This window comes from Zeugodacus cucurbitae, chromosome 4 (assembly GCF_028554725.1).
Source record: "Zeugodacus cucurbitae isolate PBARC_wt_2022May chromosome 4, idZeuCucr1.2, whole genome shotgun sequence".
Classification (NCBI taxonomy): Eukaryota; Metazoa; Arthropoda; class Insecta; order Diptera; family Tephritidae; genus Zeugodacus; species Zeugodacus cucurbitae.
Genome location: NC_071669.1, coordinates 66,041,289 through 66,060,401, shown reverse-complemented (window position 1 = coordinate 66,060,401; position 19,113 = coordinate 66,041,289). Strand labels below are relative to the sequence as shown.

General features: G+C 34.8%; 1 protein-coding gene across 12 annotated transcripts in view; it reads left to right on the top strand.

Annotated features, from left to right (window-relative positions):
* Positions 1-1,261: 1,261 nt before the first annotated feature.
* LOC105214797 (collagen alpha-2(IX) chain) overlaps positions 1,262-19,113 on the top strand; it is a 409,572-nt gene continuing 391,720 nt past the window's right edge. For 6 of the 12 annotated variants that reach the window (XM_054230415.1, XM_054230421.1, XM_054230419.1 and 3 more), the window contains exons 1-2: positions 1,262-1,715; positions 4,203-4,557. The gene's annotated coding sequence lies outside the window, so the exon portion shown is untranslated. Of the gene's footprint in view, positions 1,765-4,052; positions 4,558-19,113 lie in introns of all 12 variants that reach the window. The other 6 variants (XM_054230413.1, XM_011188448.3, XM_054230412.1 and 3 more) reach the window with 6 other exon arrangements.

Genomic DNA, 19,113 nt, shown 5'->3' with positions numbered 1-19,113 from the left:
TGTTTATAAAAAGCTACAAGACCCCGCAACACAAAAAAAAATATTTTAGTTCAACGATATGGGTTAAACATTACGATAATGTTAAAACCACTTCACATGACGCCAATATTACTAATGACACTGCGGCGGGTCTGTCACAGTTTTTAATAAGCCAAGCAGAAGAATTCGCGCCGTAATGCAATTTTTGTCGCATTGCTAATGTTGCTGGCATACAAACAGACAGACAGACATAATATACATAGAGAAAAATAACGTACACAAGTGGATGGCGAAGAAGACTGTGTCACACAGTTAATGTTTGCGACAACGAATGGCGCAGCGCTGCTACAGCGAGCAGAAAGTGAACACAAGCCGGCTGAGAAAGCCAAACAAGCCAAGCCACTTCACTCTCACTTAACTTTGCCGGCTAGTTGGAGGCAGAGAATACAAAAAAAATATATTTTTACTTGTTTGTTGATATCGCCCAAGCGGACAGTTGGTTGGCTTTGTTTTCATTTCTCTTTGTTGTTGTTTTAATTTCTCTTTGTTATTGTATTCATACATTTGCTTTTTGTGTTTGCTCGCTAGAAGCTTTAAATGTTTTGGTTCCGCTGTTTTTGCCGGCCATTCGCTGGCTACAAGTCAAGTACACGAGTCGGTCTCAGCGCGACTGCGACTTATTCTCTGACTCAACTCGCTGTCAACGCCAGCACCCACACTAGCAAACAAACATTCAAAAGCTTCGCTTCAATACCTTGCTGCGCTCGAGCCATTCACTATAATTCACTTGGCTGGCTGCCTGGCTGGCTACCTCCATTGCTGCATTGCTGCTTGCGGCTATGTGAGCTCCAGCATATACCGCTGCCCACGTTGACTGTGGCGTCGCACACGCTGCTCCGTCGCTTGGTCACAATCGTCACGCGTGTCTGCCATTGCTGCTTGACTTTGGCTTTTGCTGTGTCTCGGTTGTTCGTTGCTTTTTGCCGGGGGCTTCCTCGCATTGGCGGCCTCTTACATGCGCTTGCTTGCCTTTATGCTTTTCGCCATCGCTTCGTCGTTGGCTTTTGTTGACGCCACCACTACTTGCGCGTTGGCTTTTGCCATTGCCGGCGCTGCTATCACTGGCTCTGCTACTGCTGCTGTTGACTCGAGTGCTTCTGCTGCCTCAGTTGGCGTTTTCTGTTGCTGTTGCGGCTGCCTCGGCCTGTTTGACAGCTGACTTGTGCTTGTGTGCTTTCGGTGTTTTTACTGTGTTTCACAGTTCTGCTGTGAACTGTTTTGCTGTTTTGCTTTGGGGTATCATCGTTGTGGCCGTGCACGGCCTGCTTCAGTCTGTCGTTTGACGTGCACAGAGGCGGCATTGAAGCGGAGTCGCAAGTGTGATTCTACACGATTCGTTGGCGAACGGCATACAAGCGTGCGTTTTGCCCCATTCGTAAATGTTTGACAACTCGTTGTCATCAGTGGCATCGTTCGGCGTATGTGCGCTAGACCAAAAGTTACAACAACAATAATAATAAGAAAAATAGTGTTGAAGAAGACACAAACAAACCGACAGTAGTGATACGGAAGGTTGGAATCGACAACAATAAGCAAACAAAAAAGTGTTTAAATATAAAACGAATCGGTGATGCTGTGTGTATGAAATACCATTATTGATAAAAAAGGCGCGCGAATTTCGGTTCGTTGACGTTTTTTGCTGTCATTCATATTGTGCTCTATATGTTGTATTGAAGGTGGGTGCTGGCAGCTGGCAGTTGTCTGTGTAATGCAATAATGCGAAAAGTGTGTGAATAAATATTATTAAAATTAACAAAAAAAATTGTATGGTTATGTGCACATGTGTAGATCTGTATGTGGCGTGTGAAAAGTAAATACAATGTATGGCTAAGAATGGCTGTGAAATGAAAAAGTGTACAACAACAGCAAAATTTATAATATAATTAATATAAATGTTTATCGCAAATTAAAGCAAACAGCGTAAGCGTTTAAAAAATATAAATACTAACAAGCAATCGTTTATTGTTTTAAGTGAGCTTAGGAACAACTTTTTTTGAACTTAATGCATCAAAAAAATCATGAAAAAAATTAAAAAAATACTATTATTCCGTTTATATATTTTTCAAAGCTATTGAAAAACTAGCTCGCTTTTGAAAAATTATTAAACAAAATTATTAAAATGAAATGTGAAAAATTTGTGTACTTATTTTTATAAACAACCAAAATATTGAAAACTAAAATTAATAATAAAAAAATTATTATTTGATGAGTTAAACATAAAAACACCTAAAATGTGTTTAGGTATACCGTTTGGTGATTATGGTGAAAGAAGTTTGAATTTTGCACGTGTTTCTTTTTTTTTAGTTTTACTTAAATAACGAGAAAAATGTGACATAGTTTTGAGTATAATTATTTACTATTTTATGCCATTCTCGGTGAACATTGTTTTTGGTGGAAAAACATCAATTCCGGATAGATAAGAAATGGTCATCGTTTTACAAAATTTTCCAATTGCTTAATTAAAAGTCTAAATTAGGTTGTTTTAATACTGAAAAGAAAAAATTATATTGAATTTAAAGCTAACTAATAGTGAAACTACCCACTGTAGATATGTAACATTCGGATTCAATTTTGTTGTTGTGCATAAACAGGTCACGAAAGTTACTGTTGTGAAAAAGTTTTATACAGTGGAACTTCTCTAACTCGAAACACCATAGTCTACAAAAAAACTTCGAGTTATAAAATTTTATATTGTGCCCTGGTCTAAAAGTTCGATTTATGGAAAGAAATTTGTATGAACTTTGACTTCTATTGTCAATTCAAGAGTTCGAGTTATGGTGAACTTCGAGTTATGGGAGGAAATTTGTATGGCATTTGATTTCTATTGCCTATTGCCATTTCAAAAGTTCGAGTTATAGAAGTTCTTGTTATGGAAGTTCCACTGTATTTGAACTAAATATACAATTAGTTTGTCTTTCTATCTAACTAGTTTTGTATTTGTTTTTGAATATTCTCGATTTTGTTGAAAATTTGGAATATATGTTCGTACTGTGAAAGCCTCAAAGATCTTTAGTGTCAACAAGTTGTTAGATTTTATAAAATAATATTTTATTCTAAAGGAGTGACGTTAAATTTTCACTTTTTTAATTTTTCTAAAAATAAAAAAAAATCGTTCATTAAAAATATTAAGTGGTATAAATAATTATTTTATTGTATTCATAATTTTCTTTTTATAAATACTGCATATGCAAAATCTGTGTAACTGTCACATTTGTTGTCTGAAATAGCAAAAAAAACTGAGAGTTCGTCGAAAAGACCATAGGTCTGACTGCCGGTTAAAAATTTGATTAGTCACTTTTCATAGTTATAAGCAAGTTCCTGTTCCATTAAATTAAAAAATCGAAATTCGGCCAGTCTAAATGGAAATGCAAATGTCTCCATAAAAGTGGAAGGGCATAGCAAAAGTTTAACTAGAAACATACATATGTTTAATGATAAATGCTATATATTATTGCTTCTACTACGAAAAAGTGCAGGAAATTTCAATACTTTACTTCTAATAATAACCCATAAAGTATAAACTGAACTAGATTGAAAAGCTTAACTTGAAATATGTATGTTATTTAATACTTTCCATAGATGTCGCTTGGTTTTAGAATTATCAAAAGCAATTAGAGATGTTGCTTGCTCTTACTTTGGTTTAGGAACAACTTCCCATATGAATACGATCTTTGTATTATTATACAGTGGAATTCTGATAACTAATTTTCAACTTGAAAATTAACTCACATTAACTTTTTGAAATCCATTTTTTTCATTTTTGTGTTATATAATTTGTTTGAGAAAGGTGCAGTAATACGTACGAGAGATACGATAGATTGTGAGTAATATAGAACATTTTAGTACCAGTCACTTTGATACTTTTATCAGATCATATTCATTACTTAACGTTATGACTTCGACTAGGCGCTTTCAATATTATAAAAAATACGACAGGCAGAGGTTTCATCAACTTACATATCTGTATATTTGAAGGTTAGGTCTTTCTATGAATCACATGTATTTACTTCTAGTGGTACTCTCTCAAAGCAACGATACGAACTTTTCAACCTACGTGTTGTTGTAATAATGCACTTAAATGAAATAAAATTGATTATATCATTGTAAACTAATCAATATTTATACTTCTAAAAAAATCACTAATATACATTGTAAAATAACAGAGTCTAATGTCTAGTGGTTAACCTTCAAATTTCGGAAATACACAAAAAAAGAAATTAAAATTGAAAAAAAAAAATCAAATTGAAATCGAAATCAAAAGTTAAATACCTTAAGTAAAAAATCACCGAATTCAACAATAAAAAAACGACAAATATCAAAGAGCCGCAAAGTTGCAACAAACAGTAGTTGTGCTTTTACATTTCTAGGTATTAGTGTATGCTCCAAAGGCATTTAAATAATATATAGTGTAAAACAACAGCGCAACAAAAACAATCGAATCACATGTGACACCGTTGGATATTTCTGTGACACCACAACAACAACAATTGGATTAAAAAAGCATATTCGAACTGAAAGGTATGTACGGATAATAAAGAAATGCAAAAATGTTTTTGAAGTTCTCTTTGGGGAAATACATGTACATGTCAGATATATATAATAGGTTATAATAAACATAAGTTTACTATTCGGGCATTTGAGGTGTTTTTTTTTTGCCAGCGGGATGCTTTTTGATGAAAATTTCGAAACATACATATGCATTAATATTTGATTAGATTGTCACTCAAAAAATGGCAATGGGTCCACACAGAATTTGTTTTTTATTATTAAATTCACATTACAATGGATTTCTTAAAGTGATAAATGCTCTTCATATATTTACATGTGTATTTACAGGGTGCACTATGGTGTTGATATGAAAACTTTAAATATGCTTAAAAAAAATCTTTAATATTTCAGAAATTTTAACTTTATATCGCAAATTACAATTAATTTGGACTATTTTTTGGAATGCAGAATTAGTTCCTTGTGAAACGTTTTCCATTATTTTTTTGAGAACCTTTTTCGATATACATAGGTACAATTTCATCACAAAGGTTTGCTTTGAGTTCGTATATATGGTATAAAGTCCATTGAAAGTTTGGAAACCCTAATATTAAGTATTTGGGAGATAGGGGAAGTTATGACCCGATTTCACTCATAGAAGACATATTATTAGAAGAAACATATTTCCTCTGAATTTCAAAATATCTGAGAGACTTACCTATATTTTCGGTAAAATAAATTGTTAGAAGCACTGAGGTTCTCATATTCGATATATAGGGTTTTGAAAACTCATGGACCGATGTCGGCGATTTTTAGAAGGGCGATGTCACTCTTTAAATGCAGTATTTTTGCAAAGTTCTGTTCCGATACCTTCACTAGTGCTTGCTTTATTTATTGCAAAGTAAACTATTCAGACCGACTTCAAAGTTCTGGTATATGGGATGTAGGCATGGTTGTGAACCGATTTGAACTATTTTCACAACATATCATTGGGAAGCCAAGAAGATATTATGGACCGAATTGCATTGAAATTGGTCGAGTAGTTTCGGAGATATGGTTTTTGACCCATAAGTGGACGGAACCACGCCTATCTAAAATTTTGTATACCATTTTGAGTGAAGCACTTCTGTACCATCTTTGTAATGAAATTTAAGGCTTCTGATGGTTTTCCTTACTGAATTAAAGCATGTTTAGTAGTTTTCAAGATAACCTTTGTATGTGAGGTGGGCGTGATTATAATCCGATTTTCTCCATTTTTGGACTGTATAAGGTAGTACCTAAAAGAAAAACTATAATACTCTCTTTAGCAACTTCGTTGCGAGAGTATAAAAATTAATTAGGAAATGTCAAATATGGAGATCAGGGTCAGTCAATAACTGCAAAAGTTGATAGTTTTGTCGTAAGCGCCTGGCCAAAGGGCCTCGTATTGATTACGAATGATGTTTCGTGGATCTGAAATCGATGTTCTGTTCTCCAAATGGGTTCACTGATAATCGTGTGGGGTTAATACAACTGAAAACCCAGTTCGAGTTGTGCTGAATTTCGGTTTCAAAACATATCTAACTACCTCAAGCGGTTATCAAAAGTATTCAATAAAAAAGTTGGGACACCCTGTACAAGCGAATTTCTTGAGTCCATATACAAAATGCTCCTATTTAATTGTGCTTCGAAAAAAAATTTCAAAGTTCACCAAATATTTTGACGCCAAACATGGATAAGCTCTTTTAAATGTCACGGCGGAAAAGTCTGCGACCTTCAAAAGAATTTGTGTACGGCTCTGCGTAATATTTGATTAAAAACAAATTGTAGAAATATATTCATTAAATAATTCCTTAATATACTATGTACATACATATAGGTAATATAGTTGTAATGCAATCACACAGTAAACTGATATTTTTATGCTTGTATGTATGGGTATGTATGTCTGTATAGTAAGTCTCCCACCGAATCGTGCAACCTTAGTTAGGCGCTAGCTACTGTGCACTTTACATAAATATGTTGTTCTTATTGTTGTTGCGCGCTTATCGCTAGCAAGTATCAGCATAATAATTTAGCTTAGATTGAAATCTGGTGCTCAAGCGCACTTACTCAGCCGTTTTTTTGTCTTTTTTGTGCCTTCTCCTCCGCTTGTGGTTGACTTTGTCGTTAAGGCAAATGAAGTTATTGTTTTTGTTTTCGTTGTTGTTGTTATTTATTAACAAATATTTGCTTATTTAGTTTTGATTATTCTGTGGTAGGCTTCATTTTGATTTGCTTCTCTAAGGTCTTCTTTGTAAATAACTGGCTAAGTTTTCTATTTCATATCTTGCAGTATGCTTCACTGCTTCGTCGCAACGTTTATTGCGGCTTTACTTGTACGTGAACGTGTAGCTTCGCATAAGCTATTCATTTTTTCCTTATCAAATTACCATATTTTATTTGCATTCTCAATTTGCTTAGTTGCCTATGCAAGCGTACATATATATACACTGGTAAAGTTGTGTGTTCATAAGCTTAACTTTGTATTGGCTTTGGCTAACTTTTTGGAAATAATACAATACATATGTATATATGTTTGTACATATTTATTTGATTTTATCATTGCTGCACGAACAGGTTTCGGTGAACTAAGCCGCCGGCGTCGCTGCTAGAAAAATTGTAGAGGCATTTATTTTGAGCAGAAACGAAAACGAAATTTGACATAAAGAAAACTAATTAGGGCCATGGCATGCCACCGATAAAAAATAGTCTAGTTTCATGGTGCACTTGTATGTCTATGTGGTTTCATAATTAGTCATAAAGTGTTTTATGCAAATGTAGTTTTGAGTTATGGCTTTTTTTGGAGAAATGACCAAGAAAAATGTTTCGATTTTAGAGAGTTATGGTGTGTTTAAGGGAAATTATGAGAATTCTGAAGTGTCTTCATAGATTTTGTAAAATTTTATAATTTTATTTTAACTTTAGGTGGCAACTCTACTCCAAAATTTCTAAAAAACAATATTTTTTCGAAAACTTTCCTGAATATTTTGTATTTTCAGTATACATATTTTTTAGTTGGTAACTATATTTTTTACAAATGGCAACCCAATTCCAAAATGTGTTTACATTTAAAAATCTTCAAATACTTTTTTGAAGGCATTACAGACGTTTTGTTATACTTTTTTGCGATAAGTAGCAACTTGATTACGGTAGATTATGGTGATATAAGATAATCCCAAAATTTTTGATTTTTTTTTAATATTTAGCGTACATTTCTTTTTATTTTGTTGTGTTTTAGTAAGTTAATTCCAAAAGTTGTGCTTAAGAATCTTTCAAAAAGTTTTGCGATATATATTAACAGTTATAATTAGGGATCAGAGCAAAACTGAAACATTTTCCTTCTAAATATTCAATAATAATTTCTGAAGAAAGGGAAGCAAGGCGACTTGTCTAATTATGCTCAATTTGCTTAATCAAGATTGCCAATGTGATGTCAAAACACACTTATGTAAAGAGTATTTACTTTTTTTGCAAAAGTCCAGACTCTGAACCCAATTTTCGACGGTCTAACGTCATCAAATCGCACGATCGATTTTTTTTTGCATGGTCTCTATGGTCACGCTAGCAAAAGTCCCGACCCTGAACATGACCTAATGGCGTCAAATTGCACGACCGATTCTACACGGAAGAAGTACGGCCCAATGAAACTGCCGGCCCATAAACCGCATCAAACCGTCATAGAGTACGTGTGGATTGTTGCCTTACCAGTAACGCATATTTTGCTTATTGACGAAGCCATTCAGCCAGAAATGAGCCTCATCGGTTAAGATGATTTTCCGATGAAAATCCGGACCATTTACAAGTTGTTGTTCAGCCCAATTCACGAACATACGACGATACTAGTGCTCAAGTGGCTTTAGTTCTTGCGTCAATTTGATTTTGTAAGGATGAGGGCAAAGATTTTTTCGTAAAATTCGCCACAACGACGTCACAGAGATGCCCAACGCTTGAGAACGTCGTTTGAGAGACAGATTTGGGTCTTACTCAATTGATGGGCTAGCGGCAGCAATATTCTCGAGACTACGTGTGCTGCTTTGTCTCACTGGCACGTGACAATTTTGTACTGTGCCTGTGTATTCAAATTTTTCCGTTAGACGCTCAATTGTTGATCTGGCAGGACAGTTATGACAACCATAAATTGGATTTAGCACTCTTAAAGTTGAGGCCACTGACTTAGAATTTCGGCAGTAAATTTTAATAAATTCAACTCGTTGTTGGATCGTATTTCTTTCCATGATGATGGATGGCAAAACTTACTGAAGAAACTTTACAAACCATAGAAAGGTTCCTTTCGAAAAAGGGCGAATCGGACCACGCACACAAAATGGCGAAAGCCGAAAACATATAAAGAGCTATAACGAAGCCATAAATTAAGCCATTGAAGTAAAATTTGGTATGAAGGATCGCACTATGAAGGGGCATATGTGGATGTAATTTTTTTGGGAAGTGGGCGTGTCCCGCCCCTACTAAGTTTTTTGTACAAATCTCGCAAACTGTTAAAGCTATATCACGGAAACTTTCTAGAGTCGTTTCTTTTAGGTACTTCCTTATACAGTCCAAAAATGGAGGAAATCGGATTATAACCACGCCCACCTCCCATACAAAGGTTATGTTGAAAATTACTAAAATTGCGTACATTCAGTATGGAAACCACCAGAAAGCTCATTATAAAAGTGGTATAGAAGAGCTGCACTGAAAATGGTATACAAAATTTTAAATGGGCGTGGTTCCGCCCACTTATGGGTCAAAAACCATATCTCCGAAACTATTCGACCAATTTCAATTTATAATATCTTCCGAGCTTCCCAATGATATTTTGTGAAAATAGTCCAAATCACAACCACGCCTACTTCCCATATACCATACATGATCTAAAGTAGCCACTAAACATATCGCTAAACATATCGAAACAGAACTTTCTAAAAATCGTTGAATTTGGTCCATAAGTTTTCAAGACCCTATATATCGAATATGAGGACTTCGGTGCTGCTAACAAATTTTTTACCGAAAATATAGGTCAAAGTCTCTCAGATATTTTGAAGAAATTCAGATGAAATATGTTTCTTCTAATAATATGTCTCCGTGCCAAATATTAGTAAAATCGGGTCATAACTTCCCCTAGCTCCCATATACCTAATATTTTTTTTGAATCTTTCAATGGATTTTATACCATATATATTCCGCATATGTGATTCAAATTGTTATTATTATAATAAAATTAAATAAATAAATTGCGGAGGTATAAAATTTTCGGTGATACCCGACTTAGCTCTTCCTTACTCATTTTCTTGTTCGATTTGCAACCAAATTTGTGCCGAGTTGCCATGTTCTCTTGCAACTAGCTACGAAACTATACGACTAATAAAACAATCTAATAAACAATTTTCATTGCCCATATCAATTAACATTCCTTACAAATTAAAATTCACTTAATTTGCCAAAAATTGTATTGCCAAACAAATTATTTGCAAGAAAAACACAAGCAAATAAACATATCTACAAATCTTAGCTAGCCAATATATCATTATGAAAATAGAGAATACAGTGGGTGCTTATGCTATTTTTAACAAATTTCAATATTATTTGCGCACATAATTTCACAAATATGTGGGAAACACGACGACGACGCGACTTCACACGCTCAGCCAACTTGGCAACAAGCAGCAGCATATAAGATTCAAGCATATAAATATGTATACAAGTATTTATGTATGAGAGTGTGTGTGTTGTCTGTGTCTTTCAAGAGCATAACGTCAAAAGTGCTCCTTACCGCACATTGTTTTTGCGTCACCAACTCACTGTCAACTATTCTAATTCGCTAAAGTATTAGTATGCAAGCAATAAGAGTGCGCCAAGTGCTGTAACCCGCTTATCAACGAAATTGGCTGCTTCTTAAACGCCGACTTCGACGCCGACACTAAGGTTGTCACTGCGACATGCAAAGTGTTGAGTTACAACGACGACGAATGGCATATGTGGTGCTTACCAACAATTAGTGGTAGTCGGTTGCTTTGGTTTAGTTGCACGATCGGCAAGCAGCGCAAAACACTAGCAGACAAATCGCCGCTGAAGAGCATATGTACATTTTAACGGTTAATACTTGTATGCTGTTAAATATACTTACGTGCATGTGTGTGTTTGTTGTTATTTATGCGCGTATGCTTGTAAGTAATCCGATTTAAGTGTGTGCGCGCTGGAATGATGAATGAATGTTGTTTTGTTTGTTTGCCGCCTTCATGTAATTTATTTTATTTACAACACATACATACATACATATGTAGATGAGAGTCTGTCTGTGTATGTGTGTGTGTGTGTTAACATCTCTGTAATGCTCTACATTTGCACGCTCCATTGTTTGATTCGCTATGGCTAGTAGATAAAATTGTGCGCGGCGCGGAAACCCCTTAACGGTGACGTATGAAAAGCGGAAGGAATGCCTGATAAGGCGAAATTTATTGTTTACACTTTAAAATGCACGATAAAGTGGGCATGTCAAAAGTAGAGAAGTGTATGTGAAATATCTTTCATAAATTATAAATAAATACTTATTTATGTTAATGATTTTTAATTTGAAATAGTCATATGTGAAGGGTATATTGGTACATAAATAAGTATTTGAGACAGTAATACCCCTTGGGTATGTACTATACTACTCATATATACTGAGTAAAATTAATTCTTATATTTTATTAATTATTAGATTGTTATCACAAAAAGAACAATTAATTTTAGACTTCAAGGGTTTGGAAAACTTAAAACACGTTTTTCTCGAAATTAAATTTTTCAAATTCGGCGAGTCGATACTCAGGGACGAGTTGTAAAAGTGAAACCGAAACGTGCTATACTGGCAAATTTTATGTAAACCCCGTTAAGGGGTTACATGGGTTTCGTGGGTTCAAAAAATCGACTTTTTATTTTTTTGCTTATTAATTTCTACAACATCCCAAGAATATTATCCCAAATTTTCAAGTCGATGCGAATAATAGTTTTGGAGATACAGCCTTTGGAAGATGTGCACTCCAATTCAGGTCCAGGTCAGGTTCTCGAAAACTACTCAACCGATCTTGATGATATTTTACACAGTTGTTCGAGATACAATTTACTCATGCTTGAACGAAGGATTTTTTTCAATTACAACTATTAAAAAAAAAAAAAAAACATAATGTCAAGCAAATTTGACCGACATTTTTCTTTTTTTGGAAGAATGTCTGTCATAATTCCAATATTTACTTTTTTTGTCTTTCCTTCGTTCAAGCACGAGATTATGGTCTTACCTAAAACACTTATTTTTGTTTTTCATTTTGGAAGATCCTGTCAGGAGTTATGCTGACAACGGGGACGCACCTTTTTACCAAGGGGTTACCGGAAATGACGTCGCAATTGAGGAGTTTTAATTTTTTTTTTCGAAAATTTCCGAAATTGTTCTTTAAATATGTATCTATAAAACATAAAAAAGTTTGAAGTAAATAAATAATTTTTTACATAGAAAAAAATTTTGAAAATCGAACTTTTTTTACCTGACAAAACCCATGTAATCCATTAAGACCCTCTTGAACGTGGTGGTTCTGAAGTTTGATCCAGTAGCCGCCATTTTGTAGGAATATATCGATATAAATTTGAAAAGCGATTAATTTTTCCTTATTCCCAAATAAAATGATCAAATGTTATGCCTTGATCAAAAGATAACGGATTACACCATTGCTGCCGGTTTTGAAATACGAAGACCTAGCAAATTTGTGAAACGTTTCCGATGTCCATATATGAATTTTAGTTTTCTTCGATGAATTTGTATGTCTTAAGTTTGTTTTTCAGACTATAGACCGACATAAATTCTTAAAGCACTATTAAACATAAATTAATTAAATATTCAACTTGGAAACTTAAGAAACCGTCAAAACTTAATCTAAATGTGCCATCAGTCATTATATGAAAATCTACTCAGTTTCCATAAATTATCAAGTACTTACTAGCAAAATTCGTATTACTTGCAATACTATATTTTTGCGTCTGTAAACTTGATTAAATATTGTAAATATTATAATAAAAAGTATTTTCGATGCCCCTTTAATTAAGAAAAAATGTTTTTGCGACCCACAAACACTTATCAACGCCTGTCAATTATTAATTTATATTGAAGTCATGAACTTGAGCTTACAATTAAGTGCAGTCGTCGCCAAGCGCTTGTAGAACATATGACGATTACAAATGTATACGAGTACATTTAGAATGCAATGAAAGTCAATAATGTGAAAATGTAATTGGTTATTTTGCACGTATTCCATATAAAATGTAATGTCATAATGGCGTTTCCCCAATATACGGTTAACCCTGTGACAATTCATAGCGCCATTTAAAATGTTAATTCTCTCTTAATGTTATACGTGTATATGCATATATACGAGGTATTTTTAATAAGAAAGAAGACTTTTCATTTTCATCATTAATATCAATATTGTTTCTTTAAAGTTATTGCACAAAGTAATGAGCTCAAATACGTCTTGGGGCTGGTCATGGTTCCTCTAAGTCTTCCATTGTCGTCTCCAGCTATGACCTGTTTTAATGAATCAGTATTATCATTCATGTGTGGGGCCAAAGGTCTTTCAGTATTTCTTCTGATCTCACTTGAGCACTTGAAGAAAAAACATTGTTGACAAAAAATTCAAAAATTACCTTGGATTTCCCAAACGAGATCCCTAGATCATAATCAATTATTTTTATGATGATTCGATGATTCATGAGTATCATTTACTTCATTCACTCTTTCAATGACTTCTTCATCGTTCTCTTCAAAGGCTGACGTCTTCGATCAACCACATTGAGGTTCTTGAGGTTTCTTCAGAAAATTGTCAAACATTGTAATACTTTAATATTTTTTTAATTCTCACATTTAGGGTTATCAGAGTTGGGATCTTGGGTCTCTATTTACGATGATTTGATAAGCTCCCACTGTATACAAGAAGTTATGTAATTAAGGCGAAGAAACAATATTATTTGGGAAAGGTTGGCGATGCATAATCTAATCTCTCCATAGTGACTACTAAGCTAACCTATGGGCTAGACCAATGCACCAATTTCAAAATGGCTTACCTAGTTTTGTAAGTGAAACGAACCAGCTATAATCTATGTTAAGTGCCGACAGATATTCCGCAATTCGACGACGGTCAGAGGTCAAAGTTGAAAACCATTTTTCGTCAAGGAGGCCTCCAAGCAGATTATCAATAAATTAATGGCTCATAAATTGAAGCCCACGTTGGTCTCTTTAGTGTTATTTATTGGAAGGGGGTTATTGTTGTTTTTTAATATTTTACAATTTCAATTTTCGTTATGTGGCATGGCGAATCCAAAGTGCGGAAGAGTTTAAAAGGTAAACAGAAAATGCAAAGGAACATCATACTTTTTTGTGGCCGGTTTGTGTAATGGGTTTATATTAATTTCATTCAATATTCACTTTACCACCCTCTACTTTATGGTACGCCATTCAAGAATTTAATTTTTTAATGCCATTGAACTGGACAAATATAGAAAACATGAACGAAATTAAGTGGGAATGTCGCTGTTAAAATATTTATATATGTTTGACAGGCACTCATCTGCAACGACCTTGAAATTTTTTTGGCAGTATTCCTTCACTTTAAAGCCAGAAAAAAATGAATTCAAGTCACTGCCCATTTAATTGTCGTCGATTTTTTTTTGTTGTGTCACACAAGTGATGTCTTGTTTACTGTTACTTATTGAGAACGTGCAAAAAGATGGATGCAAAGTATTTAAATCATTGTTGACAGGCAGTGCAAGGCAAAAACAAAAATCAACCAAACAATGTGAAAATGCTTGTTCATGACAATGGACGAATGACGCCAACTGCCAGCAGCCAGCAGTCAGCAGTAGCCAAGCGGACGGTGGCAATATGGAAAGTATCGCAAATAGCTTATAATGCTGGTATATTTTTATATTTCCACTGTTGTTGTTGCGCAAAGTTATTTATAATAAAAGAAAAAATAAATTATTTATAAATAAAAGAGTGCAAAATTGTATTTGCTGAGCGCAACGCACGCCTGTCTGGGACAGCACGGCTGGTAATGGCAACAAAATGACATTATGCGCAGGGAATTTATGTCATGTCCCTGATGCGTCGCAAGTTGTTCATTATACATATATATTTATATATAATATTTTTATATACATATATGTATATAGTTGCTTATATATGTATAGGAATATTTACATTTTTACAAGGAAGCGCTTCAGCTTAGACACTCTTACTACAATTTTATAACGAAGACAAAAGAAAATATATTTTAATTATGAAGAGAAATAACTCAAATACCAACGATTAAACTATTTACAGCATCATGCAGAGTATTAAAAAATAATAATAATAAACTTAGCAGAAATATATATAAATAAAAAAAGTAATAAAAACCTTTTCCTAAGAGTGTGAGAGTGGCTCATTTCGAAAAAAATTGTTTATTAGTTTTTCAACGAGGAAGTTTATTATCTTTTAAAGTAGCTTGTTGTGGTTTCTGCGGTTGTCGATTAACTGTGCTCACGGGTATTTTCCTCGTGCAAAAGTGGTGGTTATTCCTTTGTTGTGATTTGTGACCACAAAATGACGACTTTGTGCATCAACATCACTCATTTACACTCAAGTATTACTGGAAATATTAAATATTATTGTGAGCGAGTACAGTTTATTTGACAGAAATGTTCTCTCGCGGAATATCGCCATAAAAAAATTTCCATATATATTTGGTAGGCAAATATCTCCCTTCCGCCTTCTTGTCTTTTGAATTTCGCGGCTATGTATAAATCTCGTATCTAGCAATACTATACATCTTTGAAAGGTCTTGACATAACCTACAAAACGACACTATGCATAATTAGTTTGGATATTGCGTTCAACAGTTAAAGACGTGTAAAAATGGAGTTCACTAACGCCGAAATTCACGTTATTTTAAAGTTTTCCGTCGTTAAAGGCAAATCTGGTAGAAAAACGTTCCGTGAGATTAATGGTGTTTTAGGAGATGGTACTCCATCACTCCGAACTGCGGAGGAATGGTTTCGACGATTTAGAGTGGGTGGAAACGACACAATTGATAAGCCAGCCGGCTGAAGAACCATTTTAAACCATCTGCAGAAGGCTGGATATATGTTTGGGTGCCGCATGATTTGACGCAAAAAAACCTTCTGGACCAAATCAACGCCTGTGATATTCTGCTCAAATGGAACGAACTCGACCCATTTTTGAAGCGGATGGTGACTGGCGACGAAAAATGGATCACTTACGACAATATCAAGCGAAAACGGTCGTGGTCGAAGGCCGGTCAAACGTCCCAAACAGTGGTCAAACCGGCATTGACGGCCAGAAAGGTTTTGCTGTCTGTTTGGTGGGATTGGAAGAGAATCATCCACTATGAGCTGCTCCCATATGGCCAGACGCTTAATTCTACCATCTACTGCGAACAACTGGACCGGTTGAAGTAGGCGATTGATCAGAGGCGTCCAGAATTGGCCAACGGGAAGGGTGTAGTGTTTAACCAGGACAACACCAGACCACACACTTCGTTGATGACTCGTCAGAAGCTACGGGAGCTCGGATGAGAGGTTCTATCGCATGCACCATATAGCACGTGCATAGCGCCAAATGATTACCACCTATTCCTGTCCATGGCGAACGCCCTTGGTGGTGTAAAATTGAACTCAAAATAGGTTTGTGAAAAGTGACTGTCTGAGTTCTTCGCAAATAAGGAAGTGGACTTCTACGAGGGGGTATTATGCAGATATTTACCAAAGAGTTATCCTACTACTCTCGAACTCTGTAATTGTTATCTACATGGTTCTAAATTTTAACTGATCGTTGACAGTTGCGACTACTAAGCTGTCGAAAATAATCGATTTTTTCAACTAATATGACTTAAACAACACTTATAACAATAGCTCTCCTTACTTTCAATTCTCTTTTAACTCGACTTAAGTCATTCTTGCCAACAGGTGCTACTTTGGACTGAGTAGGCAATTGAAAAGTAAAGTCCTCTCTCGACGAACCAAAATCAAACTCTATAAGTCGCTCATTATTCCCGTCCTGATGTATGGCGCTGAAGCGTGGACGATGACAACATCCGATGAGACGACTCTTGGGGTTTTCGAGAGAAAGGTTTTGCGCAAGATTTTTGGTCCTCTAAACATTGGCAACGGCGAATACCGCAGGCGATGGAACGATGAGCTGTACGATTTATACGACGACATTGACATAGTTCAGCGAATAAAAAGACAGCGGCTACGCTGGCTAGGTCATGTTGTACGGATGGAAGAAAACACTCCAGCTCTGAAAGTATTCGATGCAGTACCCGCTGGAGGAAGCCGCGGAAGAGGACGACCTCCACTCCGGTGGAAAGACCAAGTGCAAAGTGACCTGGCTTCACTTGGTGTTTCCAATTGGCGCCAAAAAGCAAAAAGGAGGAATGAGTGGCGCGCTCTGGTGGATTCGGCTATAATCGCTTAAAGCGGTTCCTACGCCAAATATATATAAGTCATTCTTGCATACAAACACTGATTTCAATGACTCTTAAGCCTTGTTAGACACTAGGTTAAGTACTCCGATCGAAATAATTTGAATGTGTAGACGAAAAATAGTCGGAAGCACACATTAAACCTTTTTAACCAACAAATGTAACTGTAAATAAAAACAAGAATCGAATTACGTGGCCATTTAGGGTTGTTGGTGTAATTGCATTAATATTCAATTTGTAGTTGGTTTGTTACTCAATATGTTTGTATGCTCGCATGTTGACTTCCTCGATGTTGGGGTTCTTGGAAGGCACGCTACCATTTAAGTGCCGCGTGAGCAATAAATAAATTGTAAACACCCAAATGCAAGCGAACACGCACGAGTATCGCAATGGGAACGAGGTGTAAAAATGACAATAAAACAATTAATGGTTTCTTGGCTTAAATGAAAATTAAATGATTTTATATTTCAGCGTACATATGTACATATGTAGTACAATATACTATACAGTAAATGTATGCATGCAATGTAATTTGAGCTCATTTGTATTTTCATGTACATTTTATTAACAATTGATGTTGAATTCAAACACGTAAAATTTGTGGCGAGTGTAAACATTGCATAGAACAACAATAACTGACAAGCTTTTAAATTAAATACAAAGATACTGATACATATATGTATGAATGAATTTATGGAAAGTATCATAAAATATAATTTATTGCAATTTAAACTAAACCCAGCCACTATATTCTAACGGAAATGTGTTAAATGTGTTACAAATTTACTTAATTTATTTTACTTTTCTTCTCTTCATCAAATAACAATAAACGTTGCTTTAGTGACTTGATTTTGTCGTAGATCTAATAATCAGCATTTAAAACAAAACATTTCAACAAATTCTACGCTTTACTGACTGTTTCTGACAGCTTAATGTAGCACTTGCTGCATTTCCTTGTCATATTTGCCTTGCACACATACAGATTTCTGTGCTCATACGCTTCTTCCTCGCTAACTTTATTTATAATGGATGCTCTACAGTGTTTTAGAACTTACAAAACTATGGTAAAATATACTGAAATAGACACTACTCACTGATTTAACACATTTTTTTGTAAAAAAAATCTTAACTTTATCAGCTGTTCAAATATGTGACGGTGATGTGGTTAAGTGTGAAGTTAGCTGCGAAACATAATACATATAGCATAATATTAAGGGACTATACCAGTGTGACATTTTCAAAAAATCGATTTTTTTTATTTTCTGCTTATTCGAGAGCTAATACTTTCAAAAATATCCTGTGAAAGCGGTAAGATCGTATCTTGAATAGTTTTTGAATGGCAGCGTCCTAAATAGCGACCGCTCGCAGGCATAAGCCGCCATAGTCGAAACACGATTTTCTCATAACAACATTTCTCAAAACTGCTGACATCATAACTTAACGAGAAATTGTCCGATCGAATTCATATTTAAACAGAATGTTCTTGAATATATTTACTATACAATGTCCGACGATCTTTTTGATTGGTTGAAAATTGTCAATTTGGCATTAAAAAAACGGCATTTTTTTAGAACTACGCCATTTTGTTAATATTTGACATTATTCATTATTCAAAAATTGTAGGTTATTGTATGGGAAATATCTTCAACTTTAATACCCTTTCTAATTTTTTTTGTTTGAGCAACTCATTCGGCCAGAATCATATCAGTAGTTGGGGAACTGTTTTTTTTGGTACCTTCCAAGACAGCACATAACTCCGTTATTTTTCAACATTTTTGTAAAAAAATCTTAAAATATAGCTGAAAATATGCCGTAGTATGCCCAAAAAACTTCGAAAGATTCGATCGAGTACTCAAAAAAAAAATGTGCTGTTAATGCCTTTAATAATGTGCTGTTCTCAAAGGTTTGCCTGGGCTTTTTCGCAAGTTTGTAATGGTCCATTTGTATCTATGGGTGTATCATATACCTTTAGGACCTCGCTGCTGTATAATGTGCATTGTAGATTAATATAAACCAAAAAATGTGCATAGAACGTTGTTTAGATCAGTGTAGAGTTTTTTCA